Source organism: Heptranchias perlo, chromosome 17, assembly GCF_035084215.1.
Source record: "Heptranchias perlo isolate sHepPer1 chromosome 17, sHepPer1.hap1, whole genome shotgun sequence".
Classification (NCBI taxonomy): Eukaryota; Metazoa; Chordata; class Chondrichthyes; order Hexanchiformes; family Hexanchidae; genus Heptranchias; species Heptranchias perlo.
Genome location: NC_090341.1, coordinates 29,729,333 through 29,744,695, shown reverse-complemented (window position 1 = coordinate 29,744,695; position 15,363 = coordinate 29,729,333). Strand labels below are relative to the sequence as shown.

Here is a 15,363-nt window from a genome sequence, read left to right as displayed (position 1 = left end):
ATCCTTGATGCTGTCTGCAAGGCTTTTATCATACTCCATCATCACTCTTATTTTCTTGGTCTCCTTTTGCTTTCTAAAATACACACGTAAGGTACAAAACCAGCCAACCCAAAAACTTAAGGTGGTAAAATGATAAATCTTTCAATAGCCAACATAAAATTTAACAAGGTATAAGAAAATATGGAATGAGAAAATGTCATTGGTCCATTAAACCCATTGCCTTTATGGCCAATATACAATTTGCCCAAAAATGGACTATGAAATTCACTCTGCTTCTTTAGGGAGGCAACTGACCACAAACAAACCATTAAGAAGGTAAAACTCTGAAATTTCTTTCTGGCTCCCAAGGATAATTAATAACACCACCAAAATGTTAACCCAGTTTTAGAACCCATACTTGTAACTCTCACCAGCATGAAGTATCGCATAGGAACGTAGGAATAGGAGTTGGCCATTCAGCACCTTCAGCCTGTTCCGCCATTCAGTTCGGTCGTTTCTGATCTGTACCTCAACTCCATTTACCTGCCTTTGCTCCATATCCCTTAATACCCGTACTGAGTAATAATTATAATAAGTACAATGCAAGTAAGTTAAGCGTACCATTTTCAAAGTGAAGTAAGCAGATAAGGTTAGGCTGCAATCAGGTTGAGATCAGTAACCACATAAGTGATCCTTAGCCAGTGGCACCTTTTTGGTGCTGTTTAGCTGCAAATCCAAACTTTGAGTCAAGTGAGAGCTCTGGGTATTTGCTCTGAATCAGCAGGAGCGTCTGCTTTCTCCAAACAATGAAATAAGCTCAACCAGTTGGAAGTCTAATAAATCACCTGAGCATTTTTAAATCTATGCACAAAACTACATTGGGGTTATGTTCCATTTGGTCCAATTGATATTAAATGGCCTCCTCCAGGAATCTCAAACCTTTGAAATCATACCCATGTATCTTTTAAAATTTCTCTTGTTAAACTATTTATCCACTTCCCTTTTAAAAGCAATTATGCATTCTGCATCCACCACTGTTTCTAGTAGGACAGTGCATGTCCTGACCAACCCTCTGCGAAAATGTTCTCCTAATTTCTTTATTGCCTTGTTGATCTTAAATTTATTCCCTCTGATCACTGACTCAGTAACCAATGGAAATAATTTTTCCCTATTTAACGTCTCAAAATAACTCGTAATTTTAAATATCTTTATCAAATCTCCTCTTAATTATCTCTGTTTTAATGATAAAAACCTGAGATCTCTAGTCTCTCAACAACAACTTACATTTATATCGCACCTTTAATATATAAAATGTCTCAAAGCACACAGGCATAATCAGATAAAATGTTACAGAGACAAAGGAGATATTAGGAAGGGTGACCAAAAGAGGTCAAAAAGGTGGGTTTTAACCAGGGCTATAAAGAAGGAGAGGCAGAGAGGTTTATGGAGAAAATTCCAGAGTGTGAGGCCTAGTTGGCTGAAGGCCCAGCCGCTAGTGGTGGGACGAAGGCCGGGGTATGTAGTCAAGGCCACAGTTAGAGGAACGGAGAGTTCGGGGGGGGCTTATCGGGCTGAAGGAGGTTACAGAGAATGGGACGGGGAAGGCCATGAGGAATTTAAAAGTGAGGATTATATTTTAAATTTGAGACGTTGAGGGACCAGGAGACAATGTTGATCATGAAAGACAGGGGTGATGGGTGAGCAGGACTTGGTACGGGATAGCACACAGGCAGCAGAGTTTTGGATGGGCTAAAGTTTATTTAGAGTGGAAAATGGGAGGACGGCCAGGAAAGCAATGTAACAGTCAAGTCTATAGGTGACAACGGCATTGATGAGGGTTTCAGTGGCAGATGGGCTGAGGCAGGGGTGGAGACAGATGATGTTACGGAGATGGAAGTAGGCAGCCTTTATGATTGAGAGTATATGGGGTCGAAAGCTCAGATTGGGATCAAATAGGACATCAACATTGCCAACAGTCTGGTTCAGTCTCCGACAATAGCCTCTCATCATAATTAAAGCCTCTTATCCCTGTTATCATCTTAAAAAATGTCCTCTCTATCCTCTCCACAGCCTTGACATGCTTCCTAAAGGAAAGCACCCAGAACTGGACATAACATTCTACCTCCGACAAACAAATGATTTTTAAAGGTTTAACATTACCCCTTTGCTACGCCCCCAGGGTCCCATATTATTTATTGTTACAGTTTTAGCAACATGTTCTTTCTTTTAAAGATTTTCGTTCTACTACATTGCCAAAAAAAAACTTTAGGATCTGATAATACGGACAGACATTCTAATCGCAAACCATTATTATCTCCCAATAGTCAACCAAAAGAATTTCCCATCCCTTCTCTTGAGAAAGCATCTCTTTGCTCACCACCTACCCCACTACAAGTGGAAATCAGGGGCTATAACAGTGAATATGTTTTTAATATAACGCTCTATTTGATAAAGAATGGAGTCAATAGTAGTTGTCAAGGGTAGTGATGAAGGGGAGAAAAGAAACAAGCAATCATTAAGTGGCCTTGGTAGAACAGATCAGACTATGAGAGGATATGAATTCAGGTCTCAGGGACAGCAGACACTGGGAGTGTAATTGGTCTTCGGGTGATAGCGAATCAGCAACCCGTTTTTATACTGTACCTGATTTCTAAAATCGGGTTGCCGATTTGCTGTCGCCCATTTTGCCAAAGACCAATTTCAATCCCCTCGTTGCTTATCACCTGATGTACACAATAGGAGACACAGTGAATCCAAACTATTCAATTATGTAGCTAGGTTACACTAGCAAACTGATTAGAAATTAAATGAAGAAAAAATGAAATCAGGAAAGATACCCTCTATTACACATAATTAACAAGACAATTATTGCCTGGTTTTCCAATTTATTTCTCTATAACTTAATAGAACAGTAAATCATTTCCAGTAATCCTGGATCTCTAAAGGTCTTATAGGCCATTAATTCTTTTTGTGAAAATTCAAAACAAAGCTGAGCACATATGCTTGGTGTGCTGCGGAGAAGTCAGAAAAATAGACAACATGGCCACCTGATTGGAGCATAAAGAATCCAATTAAAATCAATCCTGTTGCAAATAAGCTCTCGCACATATTAAACCAGTAATTATTCTTTTTTTAATATTGTAAAAAATATTCAAGAACGGGGAAGAAGTGCCATGCCTGACCAGTTGGCTGTGGAAAGAAATGGGGAAGGAAGGAGGTACACGAGGAATAAAAATAAGAATACAAAGGGAAGAAATGTTAAAATACTCTTAACTTTGTTCACTCTTTTAGGTTCCCCTGAGCAACTTACCTCCAAACAACTGGAAGGATGGGCAAATAAATTGTGGTTAACCTTTTATCAATACAGAGTAATCATGTATGCCTTTCAGATGGAACTTGATTAGAATTAAATTTTATGCACAAAAAAGGTATTTTGCATATGTTACGAATGTAATCTGCAAGAAAATAAGTATTTGGATTTCAACAGTTGAAGCACTATGAAATGGTAATGGGGAATTTCAAAATAAATGACAATTCTCCCAGCATGCAACAAAGGAATTTAACAAGTGCAGTTCTGAATTGTTAGGGAAAAGCAGAATGACTGGGATTAGCTAATTGTTTCAAGTTGTTTGCCAAATTAATAGAATTAATGTTTTTCTTGTCTTTTTGTTTTAATATAGGAGTTACTACACTAGCTTCTAGTTTCTACCACACACTTGCTACTAATTTTTACACTGCATGACCAGATGCCTTCCTTCAAGAGCTTCGCCACAAACATTAACTCTCAGGCCCATTCAGCTTTGCATATTTTTTTCTTGACTGCTATCGTTCAATGACAGTCAAATCCCCGGTGAGTAAGTAATGTTCCCCTGCCCCTACCGTCATAAAGTTTGCTATGATTTCCTCTGTGAAGGTGAATAAAATTGGCTAACAGTAATTTGGTTGTTGGATATGAGCTCCTACTCAGCTATTTTTTGTGACAGCAGTACCCTGTCAAGTAATCAAACCATGCCTACGAAACATGAAAAACAATGAAAATGCACCAGAATAAGGCTCATAATACAAACATCTCAATTGGGCATGTGCAGTCCATACAGTATTAATTTGTAATTTTCCAAATGAAAATTAAGATTTTTTTCCACTTTAGGAACAAATATTCAAATTAAAGTACAAATGTATTGTTTTAACAAATTTATAACTATGTTGTATGTTTGGATTTCTTATGAATAAATTTCTTTAGCACCATAAAAAGCATAAGAAGTTGAAACATTCTTTACAGTAACACACAAAATAACACACACATTAAGGGCACAGTTAAACTACAAGCTTGAGACTGGCACCTATTAAGAGCGATGTGGCACTGACAGATCCGTGTTACACTGCTAGCTCCACATTGTTTTCTGGTCAGTAAAAAATGGAGCTCTGCACATGCACAAAAGCACACATGCAGAGTTTCACTCACCAATATCTAAATGCTAATATATTTTAATGTTAAAAAGAGACAATAGGGCAGTGGTCAGGGGCACAAATGAAGCTTCAAAAGTTCTCAGATGGTTTCAGACCACTTACCTAAATTTAGGGACTTGAATTTGAGTGATGTCACACTAGGGTTATATTAAATACCTAACATAAATATGAAGCCAAAACGATTTTGCATCAAAGCCCATGAAGGCCAGTGTTTCCTTTTAGATATTTAGAAGGGATCTATAGGTATGTAAGCCTGTGGCATCTTGGTGCATTCTATTTTTTGTTCCTGCCACTCCCTCAAAAAAAATCTCAATTTCAAGGTTAGTCATTTAATCCTTTAAAACAAACATGCAGTATAAGTCCAAATACAAGTCCAAAATTGAGATTGTACTGCTCCCTCCGAGACATTAAGTAGTTTTATTCGAAGCCCTGTAACATCACAAAATATTGAATGATTTTTACCCTTTCTCCAATTACCTAAATAATAATCCTATCTTTTCAGCAATAGAAGAGATAAAAAAATATTTTTTTAAAAGTCGAATTTTGTAGTTACAGCACTTAATATTCAGTAATTAAGAGATTAACTGAAGAGAACTAAGAGGTTCGCTACAACTTATATATGCACTCGCTGAAGAGGATTCACACTGAATGGATTCTTACGCCTGCACTTAAATTTAACCCAAGTTTCTGAGGCACAATAACAGACTTCATGCGATGGCTTTCTTAGGATCAGAAATCAACAGGAAATTCAGATTTACACCTATGTAATGCACAGTATGTGGATGCATGCCAGGCTTGATTCAAGCAACCAGAGGTGTGAGTTTTTACTCTGGGCTAAGATCAACAATAAGACCTAGACATCTGTCATACTCCAAGAAGTAACAAGAATACATCAAAATTTACAAATGTGCACATGCAATTATAGATTAACCAAGCAAGCTGTTCACTTTTCGAATCACCAACCAAAAAAAAGTATTGTACAGCTCTCACTATTCAATACAATCTAATACTAAATCCTAAAGACATGTTAACTCATATGTATGAAATGACTCTGTTCACTATTTTAACGATTTTATATATGTAATATAAGTCAAATCCAATATTTGAATGCCAACGGATTATTTGTTGATGGATTAAGTATTATATGTGTCTCACGAAAGAATTCTATGAGGTGAACAAAAAAATTTACAAAGGACTTTATGACCTGATCAATGTATTGTGTTGAAAACCTCTTTGGAATAAGAATGGCACGACAAAGGGAAACTCTATGGGTTAAAGAGTTATTATTGTGCATAGAACATGTCCTATGATGCTGAAAACCCAATTAAGCTGTCCCTGTAGCAGTAATTACAGTTTCCATTCGGGCTTTTGTTTCTGTCCAAATACTTTTTCTTACATATCACATGACACAATAGCATTAGGTTTGCACTTGACTGGTCGGACCTAAGAATATGGACATTACAAACCAATCCTTTCAACTTAGCTTATATTGTGTATTGTTCTTTACAGACATATGAAAATCATCTAATAAACATTTTTGAAATAGACATTAATATACATCATAGAAAGGTGCAAGTTTCTTGTTTGCAGTACAAAAGCTACACTACTAATCATAGAAGCTGCTCAGTATTCCAAGGTTTCCCACTCAATTTAACTTGTCTATTTGAATATTGTTGACTGTCATTTTGAACACCAGTTTTGTATGAGCACAGCTGTGTAAAATTGCCTTTCAACTGGTCCCTTGTTAATGGAATAGCACCTCCCAAAAGAATTTTTGATTTTTTTTTTCATTATGAATTCAGGGATTGCTGTTCCAGGATTTCAATATTGGATTCACAGCAAGGAGTTTTTCAGCACCATAAACCCATCTTTCAAAGAATTTACACTTTTAATCTAGAAAAATTGCAATCTGTCCAGAGTCTGTTCAAAATTGCACACAGAAACTATCCACTTCCTTTCACGCCCGACCATCCTCTCTCCCCTGCCCCATCACATTTCAATTAATCAATCAATGTGGAATTGAACCTCAAACTACAATGTTTCATAGCAAAGGGTCTATACTTGGTATGTTAATTTATCTGCTCTCTCCACAGATGCTGACTGACCTGCCAAGTGTTTTGAATATTTTTTATTTTTGTTTGATTTCCAGCAACTGCAATTCTTTGCTTTTTCTTTAATGATGTGCACTGTCTGGGCTGATGAGCCATTGGACAGAGATTAAGTTTAGAGATTTTATGTTGAAGATCTTGAATAGATACATGGAATGTTTAAGATGGACAAATTCTAACCAAAAACAATCTAAGCTTTAGAATCTTTAATACCGTTTTTCTAATACTTGCAACTGTGTGAATATTTTATGACTCGCAACAAAAATATATCCCTGTGAGGAGGAAAGACTCCACAAAAAGGGTGAACCAACCATGGCTAACTAAGTAAGTCATGGATGGTATCAGGTTAAAAGAAAAAGCATACAAGGTAGCAAAGATTATTGGTAAGCCTGAAGATTGGGAAAACTTTAAAAACCAGCAAAGGATGACTAAAAGAACAATTTATTTTCTCCCTCTTCATTATGAGAGTAAACTAGTAAGAAATATAAAAACTGACAGTAAAAACTTCCACAAGTATATAAAAAGGAAGAAGGTAGCTAAAGTAAACATTGGTCCCTTAGAGGATGAGACTGGGGAAATAATAATGGAAAACAAAAAAATGGCAGAGGAACTGAACAGATATTTTGTATCTACCTTCACAGTAGATGACACTAATAACATACCAATAATAGTAGATAATCAAGGGGCAAAGCGGAGGGAGGAACTAAAAACCATCACTATCAATGGAAAAAAAAGTACTAGGTAAATTAATGGGTCTAAAGGCTGACAAGTCCCCTGGATCTGATGGCTTGTATCCAAGGGTCTTAAAGGAAGTAGCTACAGAGATAGTGGATGCATTGGTTGCAATCTTCCAGAATTTACTAGGTTCGGGAAAGGTCCCAGCGGATTGGAAAACCGCAAATGTAACACCCCTATCAGAAAGCAGGTAACTATAGACCAGTTAGCCTAACATCTGTCATTGGGAAAATGCTAGACTCCATTATTAAGGAAGTAGTAGCAGGACATTTGGAGACTCATAATACAATCAAGGAGAGACAGCATGGTTTTATGAAGGGGAATTCATGTCTGACAAATTTATTAGAGTTCTTTGAGGAAGTAATGGGCAGAATGGATAAAGGGGAACCAACGGATGCAGTATATTTGGATTTCCAAAAGGCATTTGAGAAGGTGCCACATAAAAGGTAACTGCACACGATAAGAGCTCATGGTGTTGAGGGTAATATACTGGCATGGACAGAGGATTGGCTAACTAACAGAAAACAAAGAGTCGGAATAAAATGGTCATTTTCAAAATGGCAATCTGCAACTAGTAGGGTGCCAGAGGGATCAGTGCTGGGGCCTCAACTATTTACAATATATGTCAATGACTTGGATGAAGGAACAGAGTGTTTTGTGGCCAAATTTGCTGATGAAACAAAAATAGGTGGAAAACCAAGTTGCGAGGAGAACACAAAGTGTCTGCAAAGGGATATTGACAGGTTAAGCGAATGGGCAAAAATTTGGCAGATGGAATATAATGTGGGAAAATGTGAAGTCATCCACTTTGGGAGGAAAAATAAAAAAGCAAAATATTATTTGAATGGAGAAATACTACCAAATGCTGCGGTACAGAGGGATCTGGGTGTCCTCGTACATGAAACACAAGAAGTCAACATACAGGTGCAGCAGGTAGTCCGGAAGTCAAATGGAATATTGGCCTTTATTTCTAGGGGGATGGAGTATGAAAGCAGGGAAGTCATGCTACAACTGTAAAGGGTGCTGGTGAGACCACGCCTAGAGTACTACATACAGTTCTGGTGCCCTTATTTAAGGAAGGATATACTTGCACTGGAGGCAGTTCAGAGAAGGTTCACTAGGTTGATTCCGGGTATGGAAGGGTTGTCTTATGAGGAAAGATTGAACAGGTTGGGTCTATACTCATTGGAGTTTAGAAGAATGAGAGGATATCTTATTGAAACATACAAGATTCTGAGGGGACTCGATAGGTAGATGCTGAGAGGATGTTACCCCTCATGGGGGAATTTAAAACTAGGGGGCATAGTCTCAGAATAAGGGGTCGCCCATTTAAGACGGAAAATGAGGAATTTCTTCTCCCAGAGGGTCGTGAATCTTTGGAATTCTTTATCCCAAAAAGCTGTGGAGGCTGAGTCATTGAATACATTCAAGGCTGAGTTAGACAAATTTTTGATCAGCAAGGGAGTCAAAAGATATGGGGAAAAGGCGGGAAAGTGGAGTTGAGGTAAAAATCAGATCAGCCATGATCTCATTAAATGGCGGAGCAGGCTCGAAAGGCCAAATGGCCTACTCCTGCTCCTATCTCTTATGGTCTTATGCATATGGGATGCTGGGAGTCATAGTTTTAACCATTTTATTTTTCTGCACATAAGACAGACAAGTCTGGCCCTCCCTTCCATCCCAAAACCAAGATAAAGCTGTATCTTTTCACTTCCACTGCAAAATACTATTATTTCCCCAACTTTATAATTGCTCCTCCTCTTTCCCCTCCCCAAAATAAAAAGATACACAAAGATCTTCCATGACTGCCTCTTACTGCACTGCTCCCAAAGCTGACTGGGATAGTCCTGGACTATTCACTGGCATTATTCATTGGACTGTAAAACAAAGAAAGATGCAGTTTTGTTGTGGGTCTAATTCTATCACTCCCTTCTCTAGAGATAAACTGTAATACCACCTGGTTCAGAACCTGCAAAATTCACCTAACATGAGTAGGTCCATTCAAATGTCGGTATTAGATATCAAACCCAGATATTTTTCAGCTTGAATCTCAGGCTTGATTTCACAAGAATAGCATCAAGTCACCTCTTCAGAGTTTGTTACCTTATCTCAATCAAGCATCAGTGCTACCAGTAGGTGTAGAATTTTGATGCTACGATGCTGTATGGAAAAATACATCACAATTAATTGTTGTGTAATGTTCATAATTTTTCACTCAAATTGCTTCTAGCAGCAGAATTTTACCCCAAATATGATATAGCTCAAAATTCTCTTCCCAGCTTGACAAAAGGCAAAATATGTTCTTTACTTTTGGATGCTTTTTACAGCTCAGGTCGTATCTCAATTTCATATCCCTACCATTCTACCTTCCTAACTTGCTCATCATAATACCGACTTTTCTCTGCCGTTCAACTGGATCAGAAAGAAAACCAACTTTGTACACATGAGACACAAGTAACATGAGGTTACTATTACTCCCCCTTCCCCATCATCTGCCCATCGCTACAATTTCAGGTACATTCTTCCAAGAATTAGATTTATAAGAACACTCACACGTTTCATTAGCAGATTAAGTCCTCAATCTACTGTTTCTTTCAAAATTATACATTTGACTAAACTCTGTTCAAATTACCATGATTAGATAATGATTTTATTTCCAATGGGATCAAAATGACATTAAAATCCAATTTTCCCCCCAAATTTATTTCATATAACAAGTAAAATCACAGGTCATTATTTCCAGGAATTGCTCATACTTGAATTCATATGATTAATGGAACAGTCTAAAGTTGTCTAGGGTATGCAATATTACAAATGCAAATATACACTTGAAGCAAAGAGAAGTGGGATCATTCTTGATCGATGATGTCTCTTCAGAATATAGGCGAAATATATATTTTAAAAATGAAAAGGGTAATTGTTAGAGGGAAGGAACGATAATTAATGTATTTTGTGGTAACAGCTTATGCCTTGAAATTAGGCCACTGGGTTAGTGCCTCTGAAAATAATGAAGGAATTTGATTCAAACTCATTAAGTGTTTGTACAATGATATTCAAATAGGCTAATTTCAAGGCATTAGTGTACTTGCTTATTCACTCCAGAACTGGCTTCTGGACTTTCCTGTTTGCTAGATGTGCTCGACACCTCTGATAAATACAGTCTTTTCAATTGTATACGTAAATTGATTTCCTCTCAAGGCTCCATCTTCTATTTGATTTGTGGTTGATGGTGCTTCTCCTGATGGCAGTTCCCCTATGTTGTGAACTGCTTGATAGTTTCCTGCAAGACTGATCAGATTTGGTTCTGAAAGCACTCAGAGCATTTTTTAAAAAACAACTAACACATTTTCCCCCAGCAATGATAAATGTTCAGCAGGTTTTGAGACTTCACTTTACCTGTAGTTCTCAGGATTCTTCTGCTGTATGGTCGTGTACAAGAAAGGTTTGTGTATAATTTTTACATTGACTGTTAATTTAATAGAAAATGGCTACATGATTATTACAAGAGGCTGGATTGTCAGGTTGAAAAGCCTCCCATTTTAAAACAGAATAAGGTCTATGATTTTTTGATTAGCTCAGTACTATAGGTGTTAGTCACAGTAGGCATAATAAGGCTATAAAATGGTATTTTTAACAATGCATTTATATGAATATTTGTAAAAAAATGTCAAAGGTTTTGATGCCTTATGTCGTCCTGCAGCAGAATGGGGAAATGGCTGTCCCAAAGTGACTGCATAACATATATTTCAATTAAATGACAGGCACACATCAACAAACACACACAAGTGGAAGGAACTTTAACTTTCGACGACGGCATAAAACAGGGAATATCGGTTTGGCTGCCGATTATACACCCCACCCGATATCGCCCATTTTAAACAACTGTCGAAAGTTAAAGTTACTCCCACACACACTCACTCCCTCCTAAGGTTTGTCATCTGCAACCTAGGGGGTACTTTTAACCGTACTGCACAGCAGAAACTAGGCAGATGGGCAGTTAAAATTGTCCAGGTTACTTACCCGCCAGAAAGCCACCAGGTTCCCACCGATACGAATTTTAACCTGCTCTACTGAGCAAAGACACCCGTACAAAGCTGGTGCAGTCCGCTTTACGTATGCATGTCGGGTCCAAATAGCGTCATTGGGATCCGACTGCAATTTTAACTGAGGCCTGAGTGGGGAAGCTACTGTGGCTTTCCTGCTGAGGGAAAACCAATTAAGACCTGCTGGGAAGAAGAGGAGGACAAAAATGGTACTTTTCTTCTTTTCTTTCTTTTGTGGGGCCAGGAGGAGCAAGGAAAACTTTGGCCTCCCCTGCCCTGGACTCCCCCACTTTCCAAATGAGAGACACCCACGAGATGCCCCGGGAGCAGATGTCGCCATCTACCTTTTATGGGCAGCCTGCCTCTGGGCCTAGCAATTTTCTGTCGCTTCCCTCTGACTTCCCACCCATTTCGGAGCAGCAATTCTCAATTCTGGAGCAGCAGGTGAGAATCCAACTCACCTCGCTACCCACCCACCCAAAATCAGGGCCCGAGACTTTTCCACTTTATACTTCATATAATTACCTAGCATGTAAATTGATTTGCTGTGGTCCCTCTTAATGTTTCATTTATGATTTTAAATAAGTGGTAACTGTTTTCTATATCTCATAAATCTAGTCTTACATGGCTGCTGCTACTTTTACCTTCACTGTTCACTTGTGTAATCCGTGATGGCTCCAGACCCATTAGTTTGTTTAACTCTGCAAGTGACCTGGATCAAACTGGGAATATGCAAATGAAAAAGATGCTAGACTGAATACCAATTGGAACGCTTACAAAAAAAATGCCACGGTTACAAGTGAGCTACTAGTACTCTACTTATCTTTTAAGTGCAAATATTGTATTGGACGGAGGAGAAATTAGAACCAGTCATGCTCGATTCCGGATAGAAAATGGGGTCAAAAAAGGTCCAATTTCGTGGGGCTATATCCTGTGACCCAACTACATCTGAAAGACATCTGACCCCATATTGGGTTGGACCATTTTCCACGCATCCCTGACGGCCACCTAAAACAGACGGTAAGCTCCTTGCATGTTTATAAGGGGCCCAACGCTTGTTTTAGGACCCATTCTGGAAATCCGTCTGCCCTGATTACTTGGCCTACATGCTGCCTAAAAGGGACCGCTGGAGACTGCACCAAAAAGGTTAGTTTATTGTATACTTACCTTAATGTGGAGCCAGGAGGAGCACTCCTGCTGACACCCCCCCTCCCATTCTCTACCCTACCCCCTCCCCCAATCCTAGGACATACCTTGGGGCCACTACTGACCTAAATTGCTGGGCACCAAAGCAGTAAGCTGCTTCTGGAGGCAAGACAGGCGCCAACAGCTCACCTGAATTATTGAGATGAACCTCAAAGACCAATTCCTCAGGCTGGCCTTTTCTGCGCGTGCATGGTGCATGCCATCTGGTTTATCAGAACAATTTGATCCCTCAACAACTCTACATTTAAGGAGGATGAAATATACTTGTAAAAAGTTCCTGCAATTTCTTAATTTATTTCTAGTCATTTCAAATGTACTTCTTTGGGGACGATGGGGTACATAAGCTTTTATCACATTTAGGTTTCAAATGAATCAACAACCCAATTTTTTTTAAAAAAGACTTGATAAATTTTCTCTTCTCCTAAATGAGTTGACTCCTTGCTGGTAATTGCTGGCTGTTGATGCCAATTGACCATCAGCATGGTAACATGGTCAGCACGAAAATTTACATTCAACTCATTGTTCAAATCAAGGTGCAGTAAGTAGAACTCGTGATGAGGAACCATGGGTTACAATTTACATTCTATTTGTGGTACTGAGAATAACTTACTTGCAACTTTGTCTCTCATAAGTAGCCCACTCAGCTCACTCGGAAATAAATTGCATCCCATTGCTGGGATTAATTGGATAGCTCTTTCAAAGAGCTGGCATAGGCACTGAATGGCCTCCTTCTGTGCTGCAAGACTCTGGGAGCAATTTTAACCTAACCCACCTGTCGGGAAACTGATGGGATTAGGTGCAACGCTGGTTTTACACCCAGCCCGATTTGACTCTCCATGAAGTCATGATTCTATGATCGCTAATAGTCATGTATCTTTTACTTAATACATCACTTTCTATGTTCAGATATCCGCAGCAAATCTTACAAAACACAAAAGAAATTTATATCAATTTACTTTTAAAACATTGACTCACATGTCAAATTCAGTCACACTGGTGAACTATGGGACTGAGGAGGAGATTAAGCTACATTGTTGGAATGCTGTAGCTTGTTACAAGAATGTTCAGAAATGCTGCAGTCTTCAGAATCGAAAAATGTTCTATTCACCATCTCAACACCTGGGGCAAAAGAGTGAACGATATTCTTCCTACCTCAATCACTGATTTAACGTAAGGAATCAGAAGGCGAATGCTTTAACACAATATCATTTCTTCACAACCTGGTTTCGAGGTTTTTCACCCAAGCGGGGTAATCTTGACATTGTGCGATAGTGTAAAACGGTGATAGCGAATTGGCAGCCCATTTTATATCTCTCCTGATTTTTATTTTAATTGAAGCCAGTGGAAATAAAAATTGTGTCAGATGTAAAACGGGCTGCCAATTCGCTATCACCCGTTTTACACTATTGCACAAAGTCAAAGTTACCCCCCTTGGGTTTAAGTAAAGTCACAATTCTATTTTCTTTTGTGAGAATATGTGTGGCTATTCATACTCTCCAAGTAAACATCACTTTTCTTATGTGCAGGCTATTTATTGCAGCACTCCTGACACTAAAAGCAGCCAGGAAAAAAAAATTAATAAATCTGCAGAAATTTCTCGTGTCACATTAGATTGGATAGGATTTCAAAGCTGCCATTCATATCCCAAGATTAAGGAGGCACTCTTTAATAACCGTGTCAAAGTGATGGGGCATGCTGAATCCTTCTGTACAGCTCCTGGCTATCATAACCTACAGGATGATCTGTATCAAAAGCAAAACAAGGCCACAGTGCACTACCACTTTATTTGCTCCAATGCTTAATCCGTTTTCATCAGTACATCTCTGAAAATGCCCTCACCTTTAGAACTATCCCAGTTTTGATAAGCTCACAGTTATAAATCTTGGGGTTAGCTGTTTAACAGGTGTAATAAAAACAGAATAGATTTGGTAGCACTCTCCTGACCCAGAAGATTGTGGGTTCAAGCTCCTTTTCCAGGATTTGACCAAAAAAAATAAATTTATATAGAACTTTACATATCTCTAAGAAAAGTCCTGAAGCACATTATGAATTATTCTGAAGTGCAGTAGTCTTTTTGTGCGCAGCAAGTTCCCACAATGGGGCAAATGACATTTTGATGATGTTGGTTGAGGGGATAATATTGGGAGAACTCCCTGCTCTTCTTTGAATGCTGACATAGAATCATTAATATCCACTTAAACCAGTGGATCAGGCAATTAACATTTCAGCCGAAGAGTGCTACCTCCAACAGTGTAGCACTCCCTTGGTACTGTTCTAAAGCATTAGCCTAGATTATGTGCTTAAGCCCTTTGAATTCACAACCTTCTTACTCAGAGGTGAGAGGGCTACCAAATGAGCTAAACTGACATTGTGCTAACACATAATTTAGGCTGACACTCCCATGCAGCACTGCAGGAGTACTATACAGTCCAAATGTCAGCACTTGACTGAAATGTTAGAGTCCTCGTAGATTTATTCAGGTGGAAGTTAAAGATCCCGTGACAGTATTTAAATTAGAGCAGGGATTTCTCCTTATGTTCGAGCCAACATTCCTTCCTCAGCCACCACCAGAAAGACATAAACATTCATGCAGTTTGTGCTAAATGGCTGCCAGATTTGCCTACATGCCTACATGACAGTTACTGCACTTCAATTCATTGCATGTGGAGTGCTTCGACATGTTTGAGATGTGCAATAAGGCACGATGTAAATGTAAGTGTCCCTTTCTTTGAAGCCTCTTCAATTATATTTAAGGTTTCAAATAGTGTTGACTCTCCCACATCCCCAAAAAGCAGTCTATCATGTGTCCAGTAGTATAGATTCAT

At 38.6% G+C, this 15,363-nt stretch overlaps 1 protein-coding gene across 2 annotated transcripts in view; it reads right to left on the bottom strand.

The window, feature by feature from the left end:
• LOC137334222 (receptor-type tyrosine-protein phosphatase gamma-like) overlaps positions 1-15,363 on the bottom strand; it is a 549,824-nt gene that overhangs the window by 336,546 nt on the left and 197,915 nt on the right. The gene's annotated exons all lie outside the window — the stretch shown is intronic.